This window comes from Grammomys surdaster, unplaced genomic scaffold (genome assembly GCF_004785775.1).
Source record: "Grammomys surdaster isolate TR1022 unplaced genomic scaffold, NIH_TR_1.0 233, whole genome shotgun sequence".
NCBI classification, from domain to species: Eukaryota; Metazoa; Chordata; class Mammalia; order Rodentia; family Muridae; genus Grammomys; species Grammomys surdaster.
In genome coordinates this window covers 6,617,761-6,633,643 of record NW_021604678.1, presented here as the reverse complement: position 1 = coordinate 6,633,643, position 15,883 = coordinate 6,617,761, and the positions used below count along the sequence as shown (strand labels likewise).

Here is a 15,883-nt window from a genome sequence, read left to right as displayed (position 1 = left end):
TGGAAGGTCCCTCCATCACCCCAGAGCTGGGGAGGGAGATGGAAGGTTCCTCCATCATTGAGAGCTGGGGAGGGAGATGGAAGGTTCCTTCATCATCAAGAGCTGGGGAGGCAATGGAAGGTCCCTGCACTTTCTGGACAGCTAGTTTTGCTAAGTCAGTGAGCTTCAGGTTCACTCTCAAAAGTAACATGAAGAGAACTAGAGAAAGAATCAAAATCACAGATAATGTAAGTGAAAAGAAAAAAATGTGTTTACTATAAATAACTTGAGTTTAAGATGTAAATTACTTACATTTTCTTTTCTTCTGTCTTTTCTTTCCCATGGGCAGATGTCTGGCTGTGTGTTCATTTATGCAGCACTTAAGTGCCTGGTGCCCACAAAGGCCAGAAAAGGGTGTTAGATTCCCTGGAACTAAAGTTCCAGACAGCTGTGGTTTGTGAGTTGCCATGTGGGTGCTGAGAGAACGCAGATCCTGTGCAAGAGCAGCCAGTGCTCTTAACCACTGAGTTATCTTAGAGTAACCCAAGCAGACCATGAACTCACGATGAGCCTTCTACCTCAGCATTCTTAGTACTGGGGATTAAAAGCATGAGCCACCATTCCTGACATAAATAGTTTTCTTATGCCTATGATTAAACAGTCTTATCATTGTTATTGATGAACTAATACAATTGTGTTTATGCAAGAAATACTAAGAATGGCATCCTTGAAGCAGGGGAATCTTCTGTTTTCTATAAGTCAATATAAAGGCATTTCATAGCATCAATAATAATTAGCATTACCATGCCATGCCCTGAAAATCTTTCAAAGTATCTTCTCAAAAAATGCAGGTTCTGAAGAATACCATTAGTTTTTTCTCTTGGCCATCCATAGAATATGAGAAATATGAGCCAGGCTGATCACTACAGGGCTTTGTAGTTGCTATGTACCAGTGAACCTCCAATGAGGAGGTCAGAATTCCTATGTTCAATCATGAACTCCCACATACACATTTAAAAGAGTAGCTGATGGTGTGTTTGCCTCAATCTTCATGGACACACCCGAAAGGACATTTTAGTAACCATCTCAGACTCACAGTTTTATAGGAGGGTGGTGGGCATGCCATTATCAGACAGATCAGGGGATACATTTGACAAGTGCAGTCAGTTACACCATAGAGAGCCCATGTTTCCAGAAAGAATGACCTTGTAAATAAGCTGTAAACTCAGCATAAATTTAACTGACATCTCAGATGATTGGGAAATGTTCTGACAAGCAGATTTTAAGAAAGAATCACAAGTAATAAATTATATGATGGTGCTAACCAATATCCAAATCAAAACATGATTTTCCTATAAGTGAGCATGGAAGATTTGCTATTTAAAAACTGTAATTAGGGGGCTGGAGGGATGGCTCAGTGGTTAAGAGCACTGACTACTCATCCAGAGGTCCTCAGTTCAATTCCCAGCAACCACATGGTGGATCACAACCATCTGTAATGGGATCTGATGCCCTCTTCTGGTTTGTCTGAAGAGAGCAATACTGTACTCATGTGCATAAAATAAATAAATAAATCTTTTTTAAAAAAAGAATCCTTGAAAACTATAATTGAGATTGAAAGCCAAGCCTTCAGGTGAAGTTCTTCCTTCTTTCTTTGCAGTTCTAGATTGGGAACAAGTCATCTATTTTAATAGTTCCACATTAAGCATAACCTATTGATTTATTATATTCTACTCCTTTTAAAGAAGCAAGACTTATCATTATTATTATATATATTATCATATAATTATATATTATATAATTATTATTAATTATATAATTATTATTATATAATATATAATTATTATATAATTATTATATATTATTATTATCATTATTATTATCATTATTCCTGACCCCTTTATGATATCCATAGGTAATCCCAAAGTCTACAATTAATATTCCTTCCCAAATATTCACAACTGAATAATAGATTAAGACCCTTAAAGTTTCTGCTTCAAATGTCTGATATTTAGTAGTGGAACACCCTACATTATTGCAACATTTCACTACTGCCTACCATTCATTTGTTGAATTTTTTAATTTTCTTTCATTATGCTTTTCTAACTGAATGCATAGGCCAATAATGAGAAGCAAACCACTGGGCTCAAAACCACTGTTCATTTATGTATAGGCAATTGATAAATTTTGAAATATAAATCAAAATGTTTCCATTTTTTACATTTTACAACCCATGCGAAGTCCAGTTCACTCATCTCACCATAAACCCATTGGCAAGTCCTTGGTAACTCACCTGACTTTCCCCCACCTTGGCTGCTAACCTTTAAAATAGGGATAAGACCCTTTGCAATTAGTTGTATTAAAAATTAAAATAATATATGTGAGGTTCCTAGAAGTGTGTCTGTCTGACATGCCAAACTCCTTAGCATTGACAATGACAATAGTCATGACAGCTGTATTTGTTAATGTCCTTAGAACATGTCCTTGAACTACCTGAGTGCTTTCGTCAGGTTTTGACCTCTGAACTCTGCCTTCACAGTGCCTCTACATAAATATAAATATCATTCACTGTATTTAGTGTCATGGTATGTTGTGACAATATTTAAATCGACATTTTCTTGAGCCGACTATCTAACCAGCAGTGACTCTGCTTAGCTCTGCCACCATGTTCCAGGGCCAGAGGCCATGTGCGCACTAGAAATGGCCAGCCAGAGACACTGGCCCTGCCACCTACAAGACACCAGCGTGGGAGATGGCTCTGCCAATCTTCCACATTGTCTCCACAAGTCTGGGCTGTGCCCAGATCATCCCACCATCCACGCGGGCCCTGTAGGAAATGAGACTCTAATGCTTAAATATTAATCAAAGGCTTTATATGTTTGGTAATACTCAATAACAATATATCCATACAATTAGAGGTGTTTCCCAATTAGCTAACCTAAATATAAGTTGTTACCCAAGTATGCTCTCCATACCTACGTGGCTCTTCATCCTCCTACATCTCTGCCCTCCCCCCTCGCCTCCTTCTCCTCTTCCTTTTTATCTTCTTACTCCTCCCACCTTAGCCCTTCCTACAATGGTAACTTCTGGATTTTAGAGTGTTTACTTACTTAAAACTGAAGTTTTGTCTTGATAAAGCTAGCCTTGCAGTCTATTCTTAATGAAGCATTGTATGTATTAAGTGCCTAAGGAAGTATAGCTAATTAGTATTTTTCTACTTATAAACAATCTAAAATAAATGTTTCATCTAACTGATGAAGAGTAAGGTAAGCATGATACTAGAATAAAATCATAGGCAAGCCATTCTCCTTAGAGCTTTGTTGAAAGGCGGGGCTAGAGGTCAAAGGCTACATGAGTATTATCTGTCATCCAGTTAGCTGTATGGGGAAAGACCATTGAATAAAAGAAGTGTATTTATCTGATTTAAATCACAGTTATTGATTTTCATTTAACATTTGTCCAGTATTGTTAGCCCTGCTTGGAAAAATCAATTTTAGTGTGACCCAACGGGAGAGTAGTTCAATGTATCTCTATATATTTAACGACAGGGACACATTAGTGCCCTTCTGTGAACAACTATTCAATAAAGGAAAAGCTTGTGATTTTTTGGATACATAGTAGCAAATTGCAGCCTATCAAATGACTATGATAATAATCCAATATCACATATTAAGTTTTCTCTTTTTTGAGGAAAATCATCAAGAAGGAGAGACATTATAAAAATAGAACATTAGCGTACAATTAGCTATATGGGTCTCTTAAATCCTCATGCCCTTTACTTCCTTCCATATGTAGCTATTTTCAATTTATATTAAAGCATAACACTGGCAGATAAAGGCCACCCCAGAGCTAGAAGTGTGGTTTTGGGAGAGTCACTTAGCAGATTTCGCCATATTATGATGAACACATGCCATTTTGCAGGCTTATATGTTATGAAAAAATGTTTATGTTTTATTCTTAGTCATGGTAGCCTAGGGAATGCTTTATTACTATAAGTAAATTGTGCTACTGTGAAAAAATATTTGTTGATAGCAAACTAGATCTTGCCAACAGAAATTCTCTTAAAAGCCTCCTTTCTGAAGAGTGAGGCACAGGGTCCAGGGACTATGAGCAAAAGAGGAAAGGGTTCTTCATCAGACAGTTGTCTTGTTTAGTTTTCTATTTAAAAAATAAAATACAAACTCACATCTACATGTAAAAGAGGTGTGTGTGTGTGTGTGTGTGTGTGTGTGTGTGTGTGCGTGTGATCTTTTCAGACTTTATTCAAATGAAAAACCCGAGGGCCAGAAGGATTAGAAAACTTGTGTTACATTGATGCAAATCAGTGACAGTATAGGAATCCCATATCCCTGCGCTCCCAGGAAGTAGTCCTTCTAGTTGCTTATGGTGTTAGACGCTGAACTAATTCTGCCTTTTTCTAACATGCCTCCTTCCCAACTCCTAGTTTTCCAGCGCCCACCTAGAAAACAGCTTGTGATTCCAGCGCCCACCTAGAAAACAGCTTGTGATTCCTGAGTGCATACGCTCATGTCTCCCTTAGGACCCTGCACGCTCTTTTCTGCCAGGGCACAGAATGAAAAGTATGGATCAAACCACAGTCAAAGAGATTAGATCTCACAACTGCTAAGCTCCATCTTGGTTCAATTATTCCTTACTCTTCCGTATAAACTTTCTGTGGAATCTATTGACACTGGGATTCATCAAATTTTGTTAATCAATGCAGACAAATTAGATAATACTATATATACGTATATATACATATATATGTATATATACATATATATATCATAGAGTAATATACACACATTCTGAATACACAACAAAAACAGTTACTATAATGATTTAGTTGTAAGTAGAATAAAATTCAAAAAATCCAAAACATTAAAAACACCTCCACACCTGTAATTGTCCTCATTCAGCTAGTTGTTCAAAATACAAAATATTGTTCTGTAAAATGACAGCTTGGAACTGGATGGGGTGGCATACACTTGTAACCCTAAGAGGCTGAGGCAGAAACTTGATTTCCACAAGTTCAAAACTAGTCTGGATTATACAACAATAGCAACAAAACTAAAACAAAACAAAAACAAACAACCAAATGAAATTAGTACCGAAGTATGCCATACTTGTTGAGCTAGAAATCAAAGGGCTTGAATCTGAGTTTAGCCCTGACTACTTGCCAACAGTGAGATGTTGAAGAATGTACTAAATATCAGAGTCTTACTACTTCCATTCATAAATATGATGCTTAACTCTGAGACTATTAAGAAAAAAATGAGATAAAAATTAGTCAAACCAAATATGTCACAGATACTTAGCTGCTGACTGAATTGGGGTTGTAAAGCCATAAATTCCCTCAAGAATTGCAACATCTGCTTTCACTATACTAGATATCCAGCCACCCTTCCACCCAAGAAGTTGGGAATACTGAAATTCTGAGCCTTAATGATATACTCAAATATTCCCAAGACGTAAGGAAAGAATTCTCTAAACACCAAGAAATGTGTACAACTATGGACCCACAATATTCCAGGTTCATAGAACAAAATTGATGCTCTAAAAAGATCTATATCGATTGTTGATTTATACAAGAATCTGCTGAAGTCTTAAACCAGCAGGGCTCCAGTATCACAGGCTTCACGCCATTCTGCTGGTAACTCATAATGAATGACTATAAATGATTGCAAAGCCCATCAATAGAGGCTGAGCTACAGAGAGAAAAAACAAAACACATGTCCTCCCTCTGCATGCCACAGTCTGAGATGCTTCCAAGAGCAGAGAGAAAGAGTCCTAACCTTTGTACTGTTGTTACTGACCATTCCAAACTTTGATGGGCTATAAATTAAATCTACACTGTTGGCATCGGTAGGCTTTTACATCTGCAGTAGTTACTCTGTATGAATTAAGCAACCAGATGAATGAATAGAATATTTCATTTCTGTATCTTTTTCTATGTATTACGTAAAGCACTCATAAAAAGAAAGAAAACACTGTAAGAGAATAGCATCTACCTCAAAGTCTAATTTGTGGCCCTAAATCTGTTGATAATCAACAATGCCTGCCCCAACCCAAACAAACCCTACTTCTGAAATTTAAGTCACTTCTATCAGCTCAAGGTCTATGTGGAAAAGCTATAACAATTCCATAAATTATATATATATATATATATATGTATGCATGTATATGTAAGCTTCAGAAGGGAAGGAGAGGCGATTTTAAGAATAAGTTTGTTTACTTCAAATATAATCAGGACTACAATAGTTAAAAATACATCACATGTTGTCTAATATCAAAACAATCATGTCATGTTCTGGTTTCTTGAATTTTGTTCAAAGAAATAATATCTTTCTGTTTCTTAATTTCCTTTCTTCTGTCTTTTTTCTGTCCTTATTTTAACTCTGTTTCTCATTCTTCTGTCACCCCACAATCTGACATCTATCCTGACATCAGTGAGCCATTTAGTATGCAGGTAAACATGAAAGTAACAATCCTCAGACTTATTGCTACTGCTGTATCTAGAGTTATTATTTGGATTTATTGTTACTTGCCTATCATTTCTGCATGCTCACAGGAACTGTTGAAAGGTGAAAGCCTGAATATTAACCCAAGTTAATACTGGAAACATATAAATGAAAAAAATTATATAAGGTACATACATGAGTGCATGCATGCATGTATACACATACACACACACACACACACACACACACACACACTTCTCTGCCTCCTATAATTCTTATCTCGTAAAACACTACTTGATGCCAAGGCATGAATGGCAAGTTAAGGGCTTAACATCAGTATGAATAACTCAGATTTAAAACTCTTGGCAATTAAGATTAATGACAGGAGCCATCCCTTTTTCCCTAACAAACGCTTCCTTGCACCTCTTCAAACTTTTCCCAGCATCCCTTTCGGGCTCAGTTTGGGCTGTGAAAACAGAGGTCTGGAAACTGTGATCCTGTTCTCTGCTGATTTTTGCAGCAGAGTTAGAGCAACAGACATGAGCAAATTTACAAGCAGCAGCTCAGACAGCTGTCTTACTTAGTAGTTAATGGAAAAGGCACTAATCTAGTTAGGGCCCAGGACTAGTTCATAAATCTGGATTCAGAGGACAGTTTAAGCCATTTTTCCAGACAGTAAGATCTGAATTAGATGGTCAGCTTTCTCACCATGAAAAGCCAGTATTTCTGTAAACTAGAACAATAAGACACAGAACTGACATAAGCTACATGCTGGCCCACTGGGTGAGTGGGTGAGTGATTAAGGAACATGGAGATTGACCAGAGTCTACAAGGTTAGGCAGGGACTGATACATAACTGGAAAATTTTCAATCACTAAAAACTTTTCTTGGATACAATAGGAAAAAGAGAGGAAGAAATGCTACTTTAAGAAAAAAAAGGAATAAAACTGTAATAAAAGGAATTAATAAAAATAACTAACCTTCACCCATGCAGAATTCAACCTAAAGGGTAAATTATTGTGTCATACTTTTATAATTCAGGAAAATGCTTAATAGAGCTCATTATTACTTAAAATTGACCATCGCACAAAAATCAACAAAACTTAGCTCCATAAAACAGCATTCTATGTCCCGCTATTCCCTACCATATCTTAATGAGAAATCATTCAAACTTGTCAGATATTAGAATTGATTTGTCTTCATGTTCTCAGCAGCTGAAGCACTTTTCCCCAGGAAAAGTGGAGGACAGTAAAATATGAAGTAATGATCATAGAAACTTTCTCACACATCACTAGGGTCTAACACATACATTCCCCATTCATTTACTTTTATAAAGTACAGCAAACCAGAAGTGACATTTGTATAAAGAAGTCTGTGCATTGAGTCTATCTCATACATTTAACAGAGTGCTAGGACTCAGTACCCAGACTTAGAACGACAAAAGCACAGGTTCCTTACTAAAGTTATCGGAATCACGGAGGCTGATTCGTGTCTACAGGGTCTCTCCTCAGATGTGCCTTAACGGACAGAGCTAATGACTGAGAGAATTATATAACCAAAATCTGAAAGCCGCCTTGAGTCACATGGTTAAGTCCAGTTAAACACAGATCATGTAGGGACAACTGAGCATCCAAGTGGAAAATCACATAAGCTCTCGGACATACAGGTGGAAGTCGGGAGGGAGGGCAGAGTCGTCTGTGAATGGTACTCCTAATGGTGACAGCAAATCAGGGACTTTCTCTCTGCTCTCCGGAGAAAGGTGAGACAACAGAGAAATAGGCCAAGGATTAGAACTTAGGAACACACCAGGGTTATAAGAGCTGCGAAGGGTTTGAAGTGAGAGAGGGCCCTGGAGGAGACAAAGCACCTTTTGCTCTGGAATTCTTATCAGTATGCTGTAGACATAAACATGCTATATGAATATTCTACTGCAATGCTCTGCAGACTTACTAACACTGTTAGGCAATTAAATACGAAGAGGATTTATTTGTGTGCCTGATCCTCCCTTGGGTAGACTTTAAACTTATGGTATAAAATACAGTGAATTTATAATAAACTGCTAAGAAATCATTCCTGTCATGAAGTGCTTTAGTAGAACATTTATTTTAAGAAGGAAACAGCTTTATTTTAAAATCCTGTTTCAAATCTGTAATTTTTATTTAAAACAAAATATGCTTAGTAATCAACCAAATTATGAAGTATAAATTTCATGTAGGTGTATGTGTATGTCTATAAAATGTATATTTGTAAGATACATATTTAGCATTCAGAACATTAACCAGCTTGCTAAAAATACCATGTGAATCTAAAGTGTAGAACTTGTATTATTTCTGCCAAGTATTATGATTGATATATGAACAGAAATATATGATGTACATCAAAGAATAAAATTAACTTGAATTGAGTTTGAATAAACTATCCAACTTCATTGTTTTTAAAAGCATAATGAGAAATAAAGATAATTTCATATAATCAATTACAAGGAATTAGTTATTTCAAAACCAGAAAAAATGCAACTGTGAACAAATTAAAGGGTATTAGGGTGTCTGCACATACACACATATATGTGTTTGTGTGTGCGTGTGTTTGCTAAATGTTCTGTTTGAAAAGTAAATTATACTTATTTTACATATGAAAATCATATCAGGTTCAAAATAATTATTAGATGTAATTTTATTCAAAGTAAAAATGGTGGAAATGTAAATGTAAATTTTTAAAAATGAATTACTAACAGATTACATGTATAGATTATTAAAGATCTTAGGTTTTGTTTGTAAATAAAAGTGAAACAGAAGACTTTTAGCAAAGAACTACAGACAACTAAGTGGGAGAAACATTCTTCCCCAGGGAAAACCACATAATACCAAGTGCTCAATACAAAAACACAACACCAAATGCTGAGTACCGAAAACATTCATACAAGTACCACTATGCAGATTGAACAGATTTACATTTTGGGATGTATATGTATAAACATATATGTGTGTGTGCGTATGAATGTATGTATGTATGTATGTATGTATGTAACAAATAATGAAAAAGAGGCCATGAATTTGAAAGAGTAAAAAGGAGTATGTGGGAGGATTTGGAGGAGACAATGGAAGTGGAGACTGTAATCATATTAAAATCTCAAAAATAAAGAAATAATTCTTAAAGTATTTAGCAAAGCAAGCCAGACTGGAAAAGCATGTATTTATAGAATGCACTTACATGAGTACACATTTGTTTGAGAACCAAATTACACCAAGCATGCTGGCACAACACTTGTGATCCAGCATTGAGGAGACTGAAGCAGGAGGATTGCTGCAAGTTCAGGACCTACACAGTGAGTAAAGGCATTTCATACCTATAAGGCAAGATTCTGACCTTGTGGGAGATAAAAGCGAAGGACAGAGCAATAAACACTTCCTACTCAAAGAAACCTCTCAAACTGAGGTGAGAAATTCTTTACATTAATTGATCATTGGGCATCTAGCAGACCTCAAGACATAATCATAAAACATTCTTTTTAGAATAATAACCTATTTCAAAATATTTTCTTTCTCTTTAGATTGCATCCTGAGCAATCTAAGATTGAACAGAAATAGATTGACAGCTCAGCATTTAAAAGCACTTTCTGCTCCTGCAGAGGAGCTGATCCCATGGTGGCTCATACCTGCCTGCAACTCCACTTAGAGAGGGGATCTCTTCACTTCTTCTGGCCTCTGCAGACACATGCATGCATATGACGCACATACATACAGTCAGGGGCACACACACACACTCACGCACATGCACATATAGGTAAAATAAACAAATCCTGTTTTTAAAAGACTCTACCTAGTATTTTAAAGGCAGAGGGAAATGTTACAATGTAAGTCTGTGAGGCTATCTCTGTCCCCAGAGGGATGAGTTGTTTGTTGATGTTCTCAAGATGGTCCTATGTAAGCGCACACTGAGCTTATAAAACAATGTGCTCAGCCCTGAACACTGAGGTCAACTTTTGGCCTTTAAAAAAAAATGTTTTTGCTTTGTTTTTGACAATATAATATAATTACATTTCTCCCTTCTCTTTAAAATCCTTTCATATAACCCCTATTTTTCTTTCATATTATGACCTCTTTTTTATTATTAACTGCTATAGCGCTACATGCAGGTAAATATATACATATATATGTATACACATATGTATATGTTTATTCATATATATATATATATATATTCCTGTATATACTTCTGTATATATTCCTAAATATGACCTGCTCAGTCCATTGCTTATATGTATGTTTTTAGGGCTGACTATTTGGAATTGAACAGCCAACTGGTGTGTTCTTCCCTGGGGAAGAATACATCTTACATTTTTCTTTGTATTTTTGCATTCTTTCACTGTGACAAAGCTTATAGATGAAGGAAATTTGATATTTCTAAGAGCAATGTATTAATTTAAAAAGATGCATTTGTACTAATAAATAATTTTCTTTGTTAATTATTAAAGTGCTCATTAAATATCCAAGTACTATATGTAGGTTCTTTGGAAAAATTCATCTAGCTTAGTAGCTTAGTGTTCTACAGTAAACATTTCTATAACTAAAGTGTAAATGCACATCCATCTATACAGACACACACCACTGTAGCAGTAGTGGGGTTGCCACAGTAATGGTATGCTCATGACACAGGTTATTCTAGTAGAAATGTCATCATTCAAACCTGTGTCAGCCAAAGGTAGTTAGTTATATCTATTCAGAGGGTGAAATGGGGTCTGGAGAGAAGGCTCAGCAGTTAAGAACATGGGCTACAATTCCAGAGGACCCAGGTGTTATTCACAGCACCTACATCATGGCTTACAACTGTCTTCAACTCAACTTCCGGGTGATCTGATGTCCTATTCTTACCTTTACCGGCACTGGACAATGTAGTATATAGGTATGGGCAGGCAAAACCTCTATACACACACACACACACACACACACACACATATTACAAATAAAAAAAGGATGAAATGGCACTTTAAAAGCTGCTCTGAGTTAAAGGATGGACATGGAAGCTGTACTCATGAAATCTCAACAAGACCTGAACCATAGCAGCATCAGTTGAAATTACAGTGTAGATGAGGAGAATCTCACAAGGCCCCACACCTACATGAAGAGCTATCAGTGGCCAATGGCAGCTGAGAAAGGGAGAATCCGTCTCTTCCAGGGAAGAGTCCTGAGGGGCTATGTCTACAGTAGTCACATGTACACAGGTCAACACTGAATGGACTAGGCAGGTTATGTTTTAAAATAAATACAGCAAGAAATAATGAAAATTCAAAATGCTAAGTTTACCTGAGGGACAAAGAGTTGGCAGTGTTCTCTGAGAAGTGTTTATCAGATCATAATTGGCCTAAAGGACAATAACTAACTGTAGATGTCATATATGATAATCATTTTAGTTTTTTTAGGTTTTGTACTTATCTCTATATTTTCATTTTAAGTACTGAAAGTAGTTTATAAAAGTTTTAGTGTTTTGTGATCAATAGAACCAACTCGGGCTAAAACAGGAGGTTTTTCTGGAGCCCATAAAATTTATTATAAAGCTCACCCATATGTCACAAAATACATTCACTGATTTTTAAGAACAAAGTGTATGAGTGCAGTCATTTAAAAGACGACAACAGCAAATAATATTATTGAGTAGCCCAGAATACAATATAAATTTTTTTAAGCTTAAGGATTTTGGCAAATTTATTTCAAAGTCCAAAGTCATTCACAATATATTAAAAATATCATAAATATAAAATCATTTGAGTGAAAGGTCAGTCTTCTACAGAAAACCTACAAGAGGTTTATGCCGCAAACATGGTAGATAACCAGTGCAGGTGGTGGGAAGCCCTGCTGAAGTGTTGGCCAGTTTGCGGATGGAGTGGCTGAACTGTGCTGGGCACCATGTGATACACAACCACAAGGCAGCTCATAGTGACACTTAGGAAAGCTGGAGTCATTGAAGGTGCCATTCAGAAAGCGTCAGGCCTGCTCGTTTGGGCTGAGGACTCAGAAGCAAGACTTACTAGGGGTGTGGACATCAATCTGCAACTGGAGCTGGAAACCGGAAGTGAGTTTCAGCCATTGGCCTCTACAGTCACAACGCTCTCTCGATGCCTTCGAAATAAACTTGAACTCCCTGGGATCCTGATGCATCTTGTCTTGTTTTTTTCTATAAACTTTTTACAAGTGGAAGAACAATATTCTATCCATATGGGCATCAGTCATTTTGAGGAATATGGGGCATAGCTGTATAATTTATAAGACCTACATAGGTCCGGCTTTTCCTCGCTATATACATAAGCTGCTGTGGCACTGCCAACTCCAGCTTCTAACGCCAGGCCCTGCTCCTCGGCTAATCCTTTGCTCCAAAGCACACATTTATGACTGCCCTCATCTCAAGACGGTCATGCAGCCACCTCACGGCATGACGGGGTAAATCATAAGACTGCAGTCTTTCCTTGCCAGACTAGTATTTTGGCCCATCCCATGGCCATTGTACAAATATACACCTGTACACTAAAATGATTTTTTGCGACTTTTTTGGTAAAAATTAAACTAATTGATGAATTTTTCTCTCAGCTAAATGCAGGTAATAGAAGGGGTATTCTCCTTCCAAGAGAAAAAACGCCTCCTTATTTGGAGGTACTATAGATATGGAGTCCTGACAAAGAAACTGAAACGAATTCAATTTCCTAGATATTTTTATTTTCCTGGGAGGAAAAAAGAAACCACCACCAACAAAGCAAAACCCTGTATTCCTTTGAAAAGAGAACCTTAAACTTCACATCTGCAGAGATAAGAAACTCTATAAAACATTGGATGTAAGCAGAAGTCCGTGTATTTCAGGCATATTCTGGGATTCTTGCATGTGTAAATTGCTGTCTGCTCATGGGTGAATGAGGAGCTGTTTGAAGGTTAACATAACCTCAAACACAGTCAAGAAGGTCTTCAGAGATTTAATTGGTTTGTGGAACAACTCCAGACTAGTGCTGTGCTTTCTTTTTTTCTTTGCCTTTCTGCTTCTCTAACTCTCTTTTCATAAGGAAAAAAAGAGGATGCATGGTAATGCATCATTTATAAATTACCTTGTTATTGATGGGGAAAAAACACACAGAAAAAAAATACTGCTTTGAAAACCAAACAAACTCCTGCTGCGGACTCCAGCCTTTTTGATGGAGACCCTTCAAAAGAGTCCAGGGCGTAATGGAGGTTGTTTGTGCAAAGACTTCGATCTGTACCTGCTGTCCCCTGTCACTCCCTGGAAACTTGGCGGCAGATGTTGCAGCGGTAAGTTGTCTCTGAAGTGGCTTTCTGTCCTGTCTCCCCACCGCCGTGGAGTCAAACTGCATTAGATCTCCTATTTGTGCCTCGGGCAAGTTTGGGAGCACAGCTGTGTCCACCCCGCTCCTACCTTTGGAGTTTGGGGCCTCCAGGCAGCGCGCGGGAGACCAAAAACGGTCCTGCCTCTCTCAACTACCTCCGCTGACAATCGCCAGCGCTGCCGCCAGCAGATGTCGGGACAACCTGCTAGCTCGCACCTGGCCGCGAAACCCGCGACTCCCAGGACCCGGCGCCCGCATCAAAGCCCGCGCCTGCCTGCCCGCAGCCCCGCGCGGGGAGCCCGCCCGCCCCGGCGGCTGCTTTGATACTGCGCGCGCCAGCTCCAGCCTCCGCATCAAGGACCCCGGGGCCGCGCAGAGCTCGGCCCGGGAGCCCCGCGGCTACTGCGCCCCAGCACAGACCCGGCTCCAAAGGCACAGTGAAGGGCTCGCTGCCCCACCTGCGGGACTCGCTGCAGCGCTGTGCTCTCCGGTTTGTTTATCAGACAGAGCTCTCCGGAGGCAGAATCTGCAATAAACTGTTCCTACCGAAATGCAAGGCTGTTTTCCAAAGCACAGAACAAGCTGCTGGGTAGGTTGGGGTTGCGTTCCTTGGAGCCATTAGTCAGGCCCTGAGAAAAACTGTGCCTTATTATCTGTCATGAAGCTTACTGTCAGCCTCCCAGTTCACTCGTGGAGGATGCCACTCTGTGGTATCCAGATGAAAAGGTACTATTTATGCCTTGACGATGTAAATGAGAACGGCCTTCTAAATCCTGGAGTTTCTGAGTCTTCCTGATTCCTAACATGAGTAAACTGTTTTACAATCAATCTCCCTCCCTCCTTCTCTACCCCCTCCACACACACACACACACACACACACACACTCTCTCTCTCTCTCTCTCTCTCTCTCTCTCTCTCTCTCACACACACACACACACACACACACCACGCCCCCACACACATAGACAGACACACACATTGTACCAATATAAATACTTCATAAAAAGCACAAACCAATGTAAATGGTGTGTTTGTGTATATTTGTGCATTCAAAGAAGGCTGACAACCACAGGAGACACAGGAAAACGAAGTTAATAATGACACCAACTTGCAAGTTGATAAATTTCAGTTTTTTTCTTTAAAGAAATTGACCTTAATATAACATTTGTTCCAATGGGTTAGTTGATATGATAGCCAAACTGCTTCAAAAGGGATTTAACATACTTACCTATGCTGAAAACAGACTGTTTATAGAGCTTCTAACATTTAATAGGAGAGTTTACTGGAAAGTAAATTTTTAGAGCAAACTGATAATTAGATGAAAATGAAGATCTCATTCACAAAAGTACAGTTCATATTTATATGAAGTATGTATATGTTAATTTAGTCAGGATTTAATGTTTAACTCAGTTTAATCAGATATTGGTGGATTTTAGGGGAGTACATTTTACAAATATCCAAACTTTTTCATAATAGCTAAAAGGAGCATATACAATTTCCCAATCCATCCTCCATTCTTACTATTTACTCAATACCCTGCACTGAATAAGATGGAAATCATTAAACATACAAACAAACATCGGACCTGGTGAGGAGCACCCTGAGATGAGGCATGAAAGTCATTGTAAATGAATGAGGTGAAACTCCAGCGTGTTTGAGAGGAAGAAGGGTTACACACAGTTGGAGGAGCAGAACTCAAGCTCATATCTGAATTTAAACTGAGGTATGAATTTCCATATAAAGGAAGTGTCTGATCGCAATCTGCCAATGACCTGGTAATAGAAGGACTGACACCTGAAGCACATCATTCGCGCCCAATGGTCTTAGCAAAACACACTGTCTCATGTTAGAAAGTTCAGCTACATATTCTTACGTTGTTTACAGTAACTAGCTGACCTCAGATATTTCTGAAATGTTCCTAAGTTGTTAGGAGGAGGCTTGAAACAATTTTTCTAAAATTGTAGCACTAGAAAATGGTGCACATTATTAGGAAAAATACTAAGAATAGAATAATTCTAAACAGATTTCTAAAATGAGAGCTTGAAGCAGCCTCCTTTGGTAAGGAAAGGACATGCATACGGCACACCTGTAAGGAAAGGACGTGCATACGGCACACCTG

At 38.1% G+C, this 15,883-nt stretch overlaps 1 protein-coding gene across 2 annotated transcripts in view; it reads right to left on the bottom strand.

The window, feature by feature from the left end:
* The window catches only part of Antxr2 (ANTXR cell adhesion molecule 2), a 132,910-nt gene that overhangs the window by 39,191 nt on the left and 77,836 nt on the right, over positions 1-15,883 (bottom strand). The window lies entirely within an intron of this gene.